Source organism: Mobula hypostoma, chromosome 9 (assembly GCF_963921235.1).
Source record: "Mobula hypostoma chromosome 9, sMobHyp1.1, whole genome shotgun sequence".
NCBI classification, from domain to species: domain Eukaryota; kingdom Metazoa; phylum Chordata; class Chondrichthyes; order Myliobatiformes; family Myliobatidae; genus Mobula; species Mobula hypostoma.
In genome coordinates this window covers 21,140,037-21,152,171 of record NC_086105.1, presented here as the reverse complement: position 1 = coordinate 21,152,171, position 12,135 = coordinate 21,140,037, and the positions used below count along the sequence as shown (strand labels likewise).

At 40.6% G+C, this 12,135-nt stretch overlaps 1 protein-coding gene across 2 annotated transcripts in view; it reads left to right on the top strand.

Annotated features, from left to right (window-relative positions):
• met (MET proto-oncogene, receptor tyrosine kinase) overlaps window positions 1–12,135 on the top strand; it is a 159,407-nt gene that overhangs the window by 22,772 nt on the left and 124,500 nt on the right. Inside the window, exon 1 of one of the 2 annotated variants that reach the window (XM_063057852.1) lies at window positions 4,594–4,760. The exons of the other annotated variant lie outside the window; for it this stretch is intronic. The gene's annotated coding sequence lies outside the window, so the exon portion shown is untranslated. Of the gene's footprint in view, window positions 1–4,593; window positions 4,761–12,135 lie in introns of those variants that run through there. 2 annotated transcript variants of the gene reach the window in all.

The window sequence follows — 12,135 nt, the reverse complement described above, 5'->3', positions numbered from 1 at the left end:
CACGAGTCCGTCTCCGTCCCCTCTCCTCGCCGAACACCCTGGAACTAGGACTCCTGCTCGGCCCCATTAGCGGACTCACAGCACCTGGTCCATCCTCTGTCTCTCTCTCCCACCCTCTGCCCAAAAACCCGCGCATCACACTAACTTACAGACACACAGATAGAGTAACATCTATCCCAATTGGTTTGTTCACCCTCTTATCAGTAACATGATCCAAACAAACTGCTAGTGGGAGGACTTTCTCAGCAGTTAACATAACAAAGAAGCCATTTCAATTATAACATAGCAAAGAAGCCATTTTAATTGGACAATGCAGTAACATAAAAGAAGAAACCCCTTACAGTATCACTGACCCATAACCTAAAGTCTTTGGGATTTACTTAGACCAGGGGCTGAAAAGACGCTCAGCATAGACTCAGAGGGTTCATTGGCCTGTTTCCATGCTCTTTTAACCAGATCACTACGACATTTCTAGTATTCTTCTTTATTGTTTTAGAAACATAGAAAACCTACAGCACAATACAGGCCCACAATGCTGTGCTGAACATGTACTTACTTTAGAAATTACCCAGAGTTACCCATAGTCCTCTATTTTTCTAAGCTCCATGTACCTGTCCAGGAGTCTCAGGATTTTCACCCATTTAGTGCTCACGTCAAAAAGGAGGGCAAGGTTCCCATGAACTGAAAATGCATCTGGCCATTTCTAAAGGTCAATGTTGTCATTCTGTTGGACAAGCACATGCATGCAAATGCCGTGGAACAACATGGCACACAAGTTACAGAATACACATACTTTGAAATATAAAGGTGAAGCTATTTCATTTGACTGGTATTCCGGGGCACCTGTTAGGGCATTTTTGGGGTTAGCACATATAACAAATAACTTCAGCAGCTAACTTCAGCCACTAATCTTCAAATCTGAATAGGGGCTCTAGATTAAATTTTAAATGCAGCTCTGGACAGTGGGTTCCTAAAAGTTGTGAACCGCAGTTAACTGGAAGATCATAAATATTGATTTAGATTTCATTTATGTGTCTGTAGTGTGGGTGCGAAGAAGGGGGTGTAAAAGTTCTACATAATTCAAAGGAAGCATTGTAGACACTTGTAAATGTAGAATTGTCCTTTGATCTTTAGCATATAAAATGCCATGTGCTGTTGGGTCAAGCAGCCCTCTTGCTCCAAAAAAGGGTCTCAATATGGTGTCTGCTGAGTCTCATTTTGTCGAGTAAAGAAACTACTTCATTTTTACCAGTACTTCTCTCTGGTGACTTCGTTCATGCAACAGCAGCCATTGTTTCATAAGGCAACATGATATTATGTTTCATGCTGATAAAGCTCTGGACAGAATTAAAGGAAGAAGAGCAATTCCAGATGTAAATTGATGAAAATCATCCAAAGTCCATGCTGTCAACAATCATTGAATATTAATGAAATATTCAGGAATGCCTTATTACTTCCCAAGGAAAGGGTTCTCTTACACACCCCCTTATCATAACTTTGCTTAAATTGACTGGTGTTTAGAACTGGATTAATTTATGGACATAGTGTGGGTGTTGTCCTTCAACACTTCCAGTCTTCTTTCCCTATGCCGTTAACATGTATCCCATCTGGCGATATTAAAGACGTTTTAGCCAGTGACCAATACCTTTATCTGTATTGAACAGTTTCTCGGCAGAAAAATCTTGTACTTTCAATCCTAACAGATGGTTTTTGCAAGATGCCAATGGATCAGCTGTACCGACATCTCATTACATCGACAGTTAGCCCGAATTTGGTTATAAGTGGCCTTATAACCATCCTCCTGTTGGCCAGAAGGAACTACAATCAGTGAACAGGATTGGAGGCAGCCATTTTGTGAGACAGTCCCTGCAACCACCATTTTGTGAACTGTTTGATGTACCGTTTCTTGCTTTAGGATAAGTTAATCATAGCAATTGTATGTGGACGCAACGAGTTTCTGCTAATGATCTGCTGCCTATGAGACCATTCTCAGATAAGAAGCTTTTTATTGTGTAAGATGGTAGGTTTGCAGGAGTAATCTCATCTTCTGGATCCATTGTCTGGGTGATCCTGTTTGACTGGTTTGAAACAGTTAGAGTAGAATAGAACAAAAGAAGTTACTTAAGTTGAAGGACAAGGCCATAAACAATACTGTGGATAGCTCTGAGATACATCGAGTGAGAATCTGATACAGGTCAGTCAGGTGAACTCATGCCAATTAAATTATAACATCATAGACTGATAAGGAAAAGGATAAAAATAGAAGATCTGGGAGCTCAGACAGCGACAGCTCTCTGGAGACTAACCATTGTGGATATTGATGATCCCACATCGGACACATAGAGATCACATTGGGACCACAAGAATGCCTGGCTAGCATAGACTCTTGTTCCCAGATTTTACCTTTCCTCTTTTTTGACTCTTCATGGAGGGTCAGGGAAAACTAGAGGGTGTGCAAGCTGGTGTTCGGTTGTGTAAATTCACATGCTTGTGAACTGAGCCAACAAAGGTACTTGTCAGTAAATACAGATTATCCTGGTGCCTCACTGATCATTATTACTAAGGGGTAATCCTTGTAATTCTTCAATAGCAAGGTGACAAGACATGGCATCTTACTTTTCATTGATCTGATAATGGCTTTTCCAATCAGAACTCGGGCTGATAATTTTTTCCTGGGTCCTGACAGATTTGTTTATGAATTAAACAAACTTATTTTCAAATTGCATGTTTGTTACTTGAAGGTTTTTGGAGTCTTCAGTGCCAATTTTTATTGTGTACATGCATGCATGCATTAATGTCATTATTTTCCCATGGAAGCTGCAAAAGCCAACCCAGTTCTCCAGCTTAAACTAGCCTTTAATGATGCAGTAGAACTAGCTCCATCAGCAAAGTGTTTATTCCTGCTTTTAGAACCAAAGGGAAACAGCAGAGACCAGAATAGATTTCATCGTAAAAGTAATTGGCAAAGGTATTAAATCCATCAAGGTTTACAGCACACATTATCTATGGTGTGGAAAAGTTCTAAAGATTTGGCTCCCTTACGATGGAACTTCATTACTGATATTGAATCACAAGTAATTGCCACGGTGTTTACCTTTTACTGGATTAGTGGTGATCAGAAAATCTATACTCCTAAAAAATACTGCATCTGCAGTTTCAACCGCACAATTGTCTGTTGGGCTCTGCTAATGCCAAAGCCACCCCTTGACCTTGCAAGTGACCTCTCTAATCCCATCATTTCCAATACACCCAAGGTGATCTTCGGTTACCCCTTCGTCTTAGTTACCACAGTCCTTCCCCCGACACACAAAATGACACTTTCAAACTGTCTTCCTGTCCTCATGTCTCTTCTGCAGCCATTGACATACCTGTAATATGCCTTGGATATATTCCCAATTTAGGTCACCATAAACATGGAATAGTTCTGCGCTTAAGAATCCTGTTAATTTTCATCACTTTAACTGTAAACATAGGGCAGATTTCCTAACCTTCCCCTGATATGAAGTTCGTTGTTTACGGACATCGTGTACAACAAGAGAGCCTCTGATCTCATTAAGTCAATGGGTTGAATTGCATTGCACTTGGCACTTGGCCATTACCACTCAAGCCATTGAGTATAAAGGTTGCGCGGTCAAGGTGCAGTTGTACAGAATGCTGGTGAGGCTGTACTTGTGTTCAGTTTTAGTTGCCCTGCTATAGGAAAGATGTTACTAAACTGGAAGTCATGCAGAAAACATGTAGGAGGATGATGCCAGGACATGAGAGACTAAGTTGTTGGGTGGAGGTTGGACAGGCCAGCAAGTTATTCATTGGAGCCTAGGACACAGAGAGGTGATCTTACAGAGATGTCTAAAATCATCTGGGGCATAGATAGGGTGAATGCACTCAGTCTTTTACCCAGAGATAGGTTATCAAGAACCAGAGGGCATAGGTGGAAGGTAAGAGGGGAAAGATTTAAGAGGAACCTGAGGGGTTTTTACACAAAGGGTGGTATCTGTGTAGAATTAACTGCCAGAAGAAGCGTTTGGGGCAGGTCCAATAGCAACTTCTAAAAGGGAGTTGTACAGGTACATGGTTTGGAAAGGTTTAGAACAGGAGTTCCCTATCTGGGGTCCACAGACTACTTAGTTAAAGGTAGGGGTCCACGGCATACCAATGGTTGGGAACCACTGGTTTAGAAGATTATGGCCCAAATGCTTGTGAATGGAACTACTTGGGATGGAGCATCTTGGTTGGCATGGTCCAGCTGGGCCTAAGGACCTGCTTCTGTGTTGTAGCCTACTGGTTTCAGGGCTGTAGTAAATAGGCATGCATATGCTGAATGAGCTTGCATATGGACTGCGGTTACCTTGCATTTCTCTACAGAGCTAACTGATGACTTTCAGCATCATCTGGCTCAATATTTGAGCATATTTTCAAAGTAAAGTCATGCGATTGCTGTTGAATGTACTACGCCTCCAAGAACAAATATGCTCTCTGTTGACCCAGTGTCACTGTGCTGTGGGGTTCATGCACAAGTTGGCAAGGCATCTGTTTCTGCACTTTTGACTCCGTGTAGGAACAGTTTATTTAACGTGCCTTCCAGCAAAGCAGTACGACTTGGCAGAATGCTGAACGATCTCCGTGATTATGAAGACAAAAGAGCCTGCACATGCTGCAACAGGAAGCTCCAAAAAAGATCTATCATTTTAGCTTTTTTTGAGTAGCCTGCTTAGAAAGTTTGCTGACCTGTTTTGGGATAGTTTCATCTGCTATTTTTGGTATGTTGCTTCAATATGTATAACTTTTAAAAATAGAGCATTTTCTGAGATTTTTTACAGTATTTCCAGCTCACCTATACGATTGAAATAAGTTTGTCTTTTGTCCATTCAGTAACCCTTGGAAGCAAGGACAAACTGTTGCACTGTTTGATGTAGATTGCCAAACTGGGAAAAGGTTCTGAGCTAAAGCAAAGGAATTTGCTGTTTATGTGTGAAGTCCACAGTAAGCATTCTTTTACAGCTTATCAATTTAACCACCTTCTTTTAGTCCACAATAGCATCTGACAATATTGAACCTAGTGCTTCATGGACACTGGTGATTATATTAATTTGTGTCGGATGAGACCAAAGAATGATAGTTGCTTCTTAATTGTAATCAGGGCATAATGTTAGTTCCATTTTGCTGAAATAAATCTCTCCATATGACAGCCACACAGGAAATAATATGTTCAATAGACCCAAATTTGTTGATGACTTATAATTGCTGTAGTTTTGAAATTGCCTGTCGTGTTTACGTGACACCCGCAAAACTCTTTGCATGTCGTTAAAAATAGATTGCTTCTTTTGAGATTTTGATAAAGTGGTTTTTCAGTCCATCCTATATAATTACTCAGGACAGCAAATTTTTTCGAAGGTGTTGCTTCCTTAGAATTTTTTTTGTGTGGTTATGATAGACCACTTGAAGCTGAACACAAATATAATTTCAGACTCCTTAAATCACGTTGGAATTTGGAGAAACAGGAAATTAAATTTTATTGAATATAGTGCATTTAATTGCATAACAGTGCTGATGCTTTGCAATTGTTCAACAGAGCTAAAAATGTTTTGTTGATTATTTTCATTTGTACTCAGTGTCTGCGGCTTCTCACTTAAGTGTCCAACAATAATCAGCCAACATTGACGGATTCCAGTTGCCCTGATGGCATTTCTCCATGACTGCAATGTCCTGGTGAAACCTTTCACCATGCTCATCACTGATAGAGCCAAGACTTGTAGGGAAGAAGTCTAAATGAGAATGCAGAAAATAAATCTTTAGTGACTAGTTGCACTTCATGGTGTTGTATACTTAAAGCATGTAGTCAACCAGCTGCATGTACGAGGGGTGATTGATAAGTTCGTGGCCTAAGGTAGAAGGAGTAAATTTTAGAAAACCTACCACATTTATTTTTCCTACGTTTACACACTTAGTCCAGCAGTCGTGGAGCATACGGATCCCTTCTTTGTAGAAATCATAGTCTTGGACCTCCAAAAGTGGTCCACAGCAGGGGTGATTGATAAGTTTGTGGCCTAAGGTAGAAGGAGATGAGTTGTTAACTTCAAACATTCCGCAATTTCACTCAAAGAGTTGAACTGCACGTGCACGTAACAAGAGCTGTATAACTCACCTCCTTCTACCCAAGGCTACAAACTTATTAATCACCCCTGTTGTGGACCACCTGGAGGTCTAAGAAGCTCTCGTTACATGCACGTGCATTTCAACTCTTTGAGTGATAATGCAGAAAGTCTGAAGTTAATAACTCATCTCCTTCTACCTTAGGCCAGGAACCTATCAATCACCCCTGCTGTGGACCACTTCTATAAAGAAGGGATCCATATGCTCCACGACTGCTGAACTAAGTGTGTACATGTAGGAGGGGACTATGTTGAAAAATAAATGTGACCTGTTGGATTTGTGACCCCCTTGCAGTTTGGTGCTCTGTAGTTGCCAAGAATAATTTCAACAACATCCTTGAATGCCTTCCATGAGATTTTCTCCAGTCTCACTAGAAATTCTTTGAATTGCAGGTATGACCTGTTGGATTTGTGGACCTGCCTTCTTTAATCTTGGCATCAGTTTTTTTGAGAAACATCTGTCTCAAATAGCAAAATTCTTCACAGAAATTTTGCAGTCTTGAACCCAGTAATTCTGCATTTGCCTTTGTCAAATCCAAGTCTCTGACCAGATCATTTAACTCAGATTAAGTTATCAGATGAAACTCACTCGACATAAAGGGTATCTGACTCATGCATCATGGCATCTTCGCCTGGTTCCTCTAGACTCCATGTCTCTGGTGGCTCTGGGACTGGAAGACTATCGTCATGCAGCACAGGTCTCATAGCTAAAGGGAGATAGGGATATTGAGTGGATTTCTTGTTTTTAGCAGGGAAACCAGACACACTGGTCAGACAGAAGTAGTAGTCTGTCACATGATCCTTCTGCTCTCGCCATATCATTGGGACAGTGAACGGCATTGACTTCCGAGTACGTCTGAGCCAAGCTCTAAGATTGACAGTGCATATTGTGCAGCAAATGTGAGGAGCCCAGGCTTTGTCTTGGTTGCCAATTTTACACCCAAAGTAGAGCTCATAGGCTTTCTTAATAAATGGAGTCATGCTCTGTCTTTGAGAATTAAGTGCATGCTCACCACAACAGAAAGTATCATGGCTATTGCAGCATTGGTGAGACATCTTGCTATCACAAATACTCTGGAAAATACAATTACTTTATTATAATGAGTACACACAATACACAATGCACGTAGAGCATGCACATCAGTGTGATCGCAAACCAATAAGACATGTAAGTGTAATGCATAGAATGTGTGTGCATGATGCTTTTACAGACATCCCACCCTGCACCCTCATTTCAGGGAGGTCTCAACCGGAAGTCTCAACCTTATAGCAGACTGTGTCAATGAATTTGTTAATTTTGCAAGATATCAGATTCACAAGTGTTTTGTGAGACAACTGACTTCTGAATTCTGTCTTAATGCTGAATGCCCTTTCTACATCACAATTAGAAATTGGCAGCACCAAAAGCAGCTTCATCAACTGACAGAGCTCTTTGAATCTCAACTGCCCCTTGCTCACAGATTTTACTTTGGACAGCTTCCCCCAGAACTCATCAACTGGCAAACTTTTGTAGTTTGGCACCAGTCCTTCAAGGTTAGTTGAGACATGATCAAGGACTCACCTCAACATGTCTTTTACAGTCATTTAACCCACCATGGGCAATAGAAAAGTCACTGTTGCAAACAGTGCAGCGAGCAACACTGTCATTATTTTTGACCCCTATTAGGCAGGGATACAGTACTTATCTGGGGTGAAGTACTTATAATATTTTCTTTTTTTGGAACACTCTGCCATGGCGCTGCAGGACACTAAACTGAACTGATGAGCAATGAAAGAGAGAGAGAGGTCGACTGCAAAGCCCGCCCACAGAGGAAACTGATAGGTCTACTTAGCACAAAGAGAGACCAATCAGGATGCTCTCTCTGTCACTCCCTCGCTACGTCTGTCACTCGCTCTCTCTATCTGTCTGTCTCTCTCTCTCTCTCCTCCTCTCACTCACTCGCTCGCCCTCAAAAACATCAATTTCTGGAATATTGTATATAATTTGCGGGCGTCAGGGAGCTGGAATCAATATGTGGGAGACTCCAGGAACTTCCAGGAGAAGTGGGATGTCTGCTTTTATAGCCTTTCTAAATCCTGTCCTGCAATGCAGCATCTGCCCTGCCTAAGAATGTCCAGGCATGTCTGGATAAGATAGAAAACTTCACAGCTTACATTGTGGGCAACATTTTAATTGACTTGAATTATGAACTGGAATAATAAATATAGGCGATTTCAAAATAATGGTGCGTGATAGAGACTTTTCATGGTGATTTTCATGGCCAGTAGCCCAAAATTCATAAGATACACCCATAAGTATTTAGGAAGCAAAATCTTTGTTGTCCAGTGTTATGGAATGCAGTGCCAACCTGAAACCAGAAACTAAATAAATTTTAGTTTTGCCCTGCGTTAAAACAGCTCTATTTTATTTTCCATTTACACCGCCTGAAAATAAATAGCCTACAGAAGTATCCAACTTAAGTTGCTCTCAAAATGGTCTAATTTGTATCAATCACAAAGATTGGCTCCACTACTAAACTAATTTTAGGCTGTTGATCAAAATGCGCATTTGTGAATTATAATTGTCTAAATGAAATTAATTGATTGATATACAGCATTAGGCTAGATCAGTGGATGGAAATGTAATTTTGAAGAGCAAGTACTGTTACTTTCCATGAGTCAGTAGGTTGTTTGCTGTGGTAATATACATAAGATCCACAAAAGCCACTGATCGGTTCCCTGGGGAAATTACTAAGACGAGTGAAAGCCTATCTTTGAAAGGTGAAGGATCATAATAAACCACATTATATATTCAAATGAAAGGCACTAGACGAAGGGTTATTTTACATGCTGTTGATAACAAAGATATCATAATAATGGATTTATTGCAGAAAATAACCCAAACCACACAAAAGGCATTATATTATGCAGAAATTGATTAGTAATCATTTACAAGACACTCTAGCAATGACTCACAAGGACTGTACGTTTAAAAATGAAAATATTTGCACAGGCAGTGTTATATATTAAATCTTTTATCTGATGAGTTCTTATTATAATTACCAGCTTATAGATGTACCATTAATGTAAAAGCAAGTTGAAGGCAAAAGGGAGAGTTTGCTGGTTTTCTGTCTTACCTTGACCCTATTGCTGTCCGTAGCTTGAGCTTGGAAAATCCTGCAATAGTATCTTCCTCCTCAGGTGCACTGGCATACTTGGTGACAATAGCAGAAGACCAACATCGACTATTTATTTCCCTCCATAGATACTGACTGAGCAGCTGAGCTCCTCCAGCATTTTGTCTGTGTGCTCAAGTTTCCCAACATCTGCAGATCCTCGTGTGTTACCTAGTTGGAGACTGGACTCTGCATTGTATGCAGCGGTGGCACACAATAGCATAGACATTATCACAACACTTCACAGCTCCCAGCTGTAAGATTGGGGTTCGATTCCTGCCACTGTCTGTAAGCAGTTTGTACGTTCTCCCCGTGACTACATGGATTTTCTCTGGGTACTCCAGTTTCCTCCCACGTTCCAAAGATGAACAGGATATGGTTAGTAATTTATGGCCATACCATGTTGGAGCCAGAAGCTGATTTAAATGTATGCAGAACAATGCATTTCACTGTGTGCTTCAATGTACGGGTGAAAAATTAAAAAAACTATCTCTATTCTCTATGTACTAACATTAACTGCAAGTGTAAAAAATGTCCAGAAAGATTAAGCCACATGTGGGAATTTTTCAACTACTTTTACCCACCACAAGAACACCCGCAATAATATAGTCCTTACGTGAGATGCCTTCTCCAGGAAGAAGTACAATATTTCCATTTGGGATTGGTTTTTGCAATGATTCTAAATTTTCACCATAACTTTAGCATGGCTGCACAGTGGCTACTGCTTTACATCAGTGGGCAACTTGGGATCTAATAAACATTTTAAATAATGTTGCTCTGTTGTATGCTGTGGTTAGTTTTGACCTCCATATCTCATGACCAGCTGCTTTTCGATATGCCAAGGACACAGCCTAGAAGACTAGCGCACTTTCAGGGTGCCGGATTTTTGTGGCTCTGGAGGCAGACAGACTTGAGGTCAGTGCTGCCACCCAGTGCATTGTGTGAGACGGTTAAAATGGTTTGTCATGGACTAGATGGGCTGAATGGCCTGTTTCTGTGCTGTAATTTTCTATGACTATGACTACAAGGCCTTCTCCTTGCTTGTGAGATGAATTGACTCACATGGTTGAGTAAAATGGATTATTATAGATAGGTACAGTGGTTATCAAGGACATAGTGGACAGAATGGCCAGTTTTTGGGCTATATGGATCTATAACCTGTGATTTAATAACTGCCTGCTCATTACTCTTATCAGAAACATTTAAGATACAGCTAAAACATCTGCATATTTCTAATGTTGCAATTGATGGCCAACCAACTGCAGAACCTGATACTGGAGTGTCAGTTTGTCTTGAGCTTGAAGGAATCTGACCCTATGGATTGAGTTTAAGTTGGATCAGGTGTATATTCAGTTAAAGGTTTTGTCTTCAGGTTGGCTCTATCTATTCATGGAAGCCAGCAATACAGCAGAATGGCCATTGCATCAGCATGGAGCACTCAGTAAGTTCTGAATTTATAGCGCACTTATATAGGTCCAAGGATAACTTCTCTTCCACGAAAGACTCCTGATAGAATATTCAATGTTTTGGGCAGACATGAGTCAGTACTTTGTTCAGCTAAGGATGATTCGTTTAATGTCACTGTGTATTGATGTCATCTCTTTTGATCCATGTTTGGTATTGCATCTTCACAAATAATGCCCGAGATTTGTTTTTTTTTATGTCTATGGTAGGTCATGTTGAGTATGGAAATAATAGTAAGTGGGCTTGAGTGGTCTAACCTGGTTTTAATTTTGTACCTGAGCAAAGCTTTAGCTTCATTACTCTTCTCCAATGAAGGAAGACTGAACCACTATGCAACTTATTGTAAAGCCAAATTTATTGTTATAGAATTGATCGTAGCTTGCCTTGTTTTTTATTGTGTTACCCACTGAAACTACAATTTTAAAAAAACAGTAGTCACAATGTGGAGAGATCAGGCAGCAGCAAAGGGAAAATCAAACTCCAAAGATGTGGGAAATGTAAAATAAAGTGAGAAAATGCCAAGAGTGCTTAGCAGGTCAGGCAACAGCTGCTGAAGAGAAGGAGACTTAGAGTTTCAGGTTGAAGGCCCCTTGTTAGAAATGAGAGAACAAGTTATTTTGAAGTTGCAGAGAAGTTGTAGAATGGGGTAGGATGAAGAGGACATAAATTTGCAGTCAGATGTACCATGATCATTAAATAGCAGAGCAGGCTCAAAGGGTCGATTGGCCATCTCCTGTTTTCTATGATACCCTGCAGGTAGGAGACTTCCAGTGAAGTGCAGTGAGCAGATCATTGCAGTCTACTGCTGAGGCCCCGCTTCACACCCTTCCACCAGTCTTTGACAAGAGAGAATGCTGGGACAGAGTTTCACTTCCTGGAAAATTCTGATGACGTTTTTAGATGCATTTTAAAAATTGGCTCTAAGTACTCTAAAATGAAAATTAAAATATATAAACATACATAATTAAATGCATTAAGGTTCCCCTTTGAAATTGCTGTGCTGTTTATGGTTGGCTGAATAGTCATAGTCATAGTCATACTTCATTGATCCCGGGGGAAATTGGTTTTCGTTACAGTTGCACCATAAATAATAAATAGTAATAAAACCATAAATATTTAAATAGGCCGAGTTTTATTTAGCATGCAGTCTCGCCCTTCCGGCCCTTCAAACCACACCAGCTAACTACCTTAACCCTAACCTAATCACATGACAATTTAGAATGAACAGTTAACCTACCTGGTACGTCTTCGGCCTATGGGAGGAAACCAGAGCACCCCTGTAAAACTCATGCATTCCATAGGGTGGGGGGGGGGCAGCTTTCAGAGGCTCCTTACAGAACAGTGGATTGTCACCTTGTCATGGT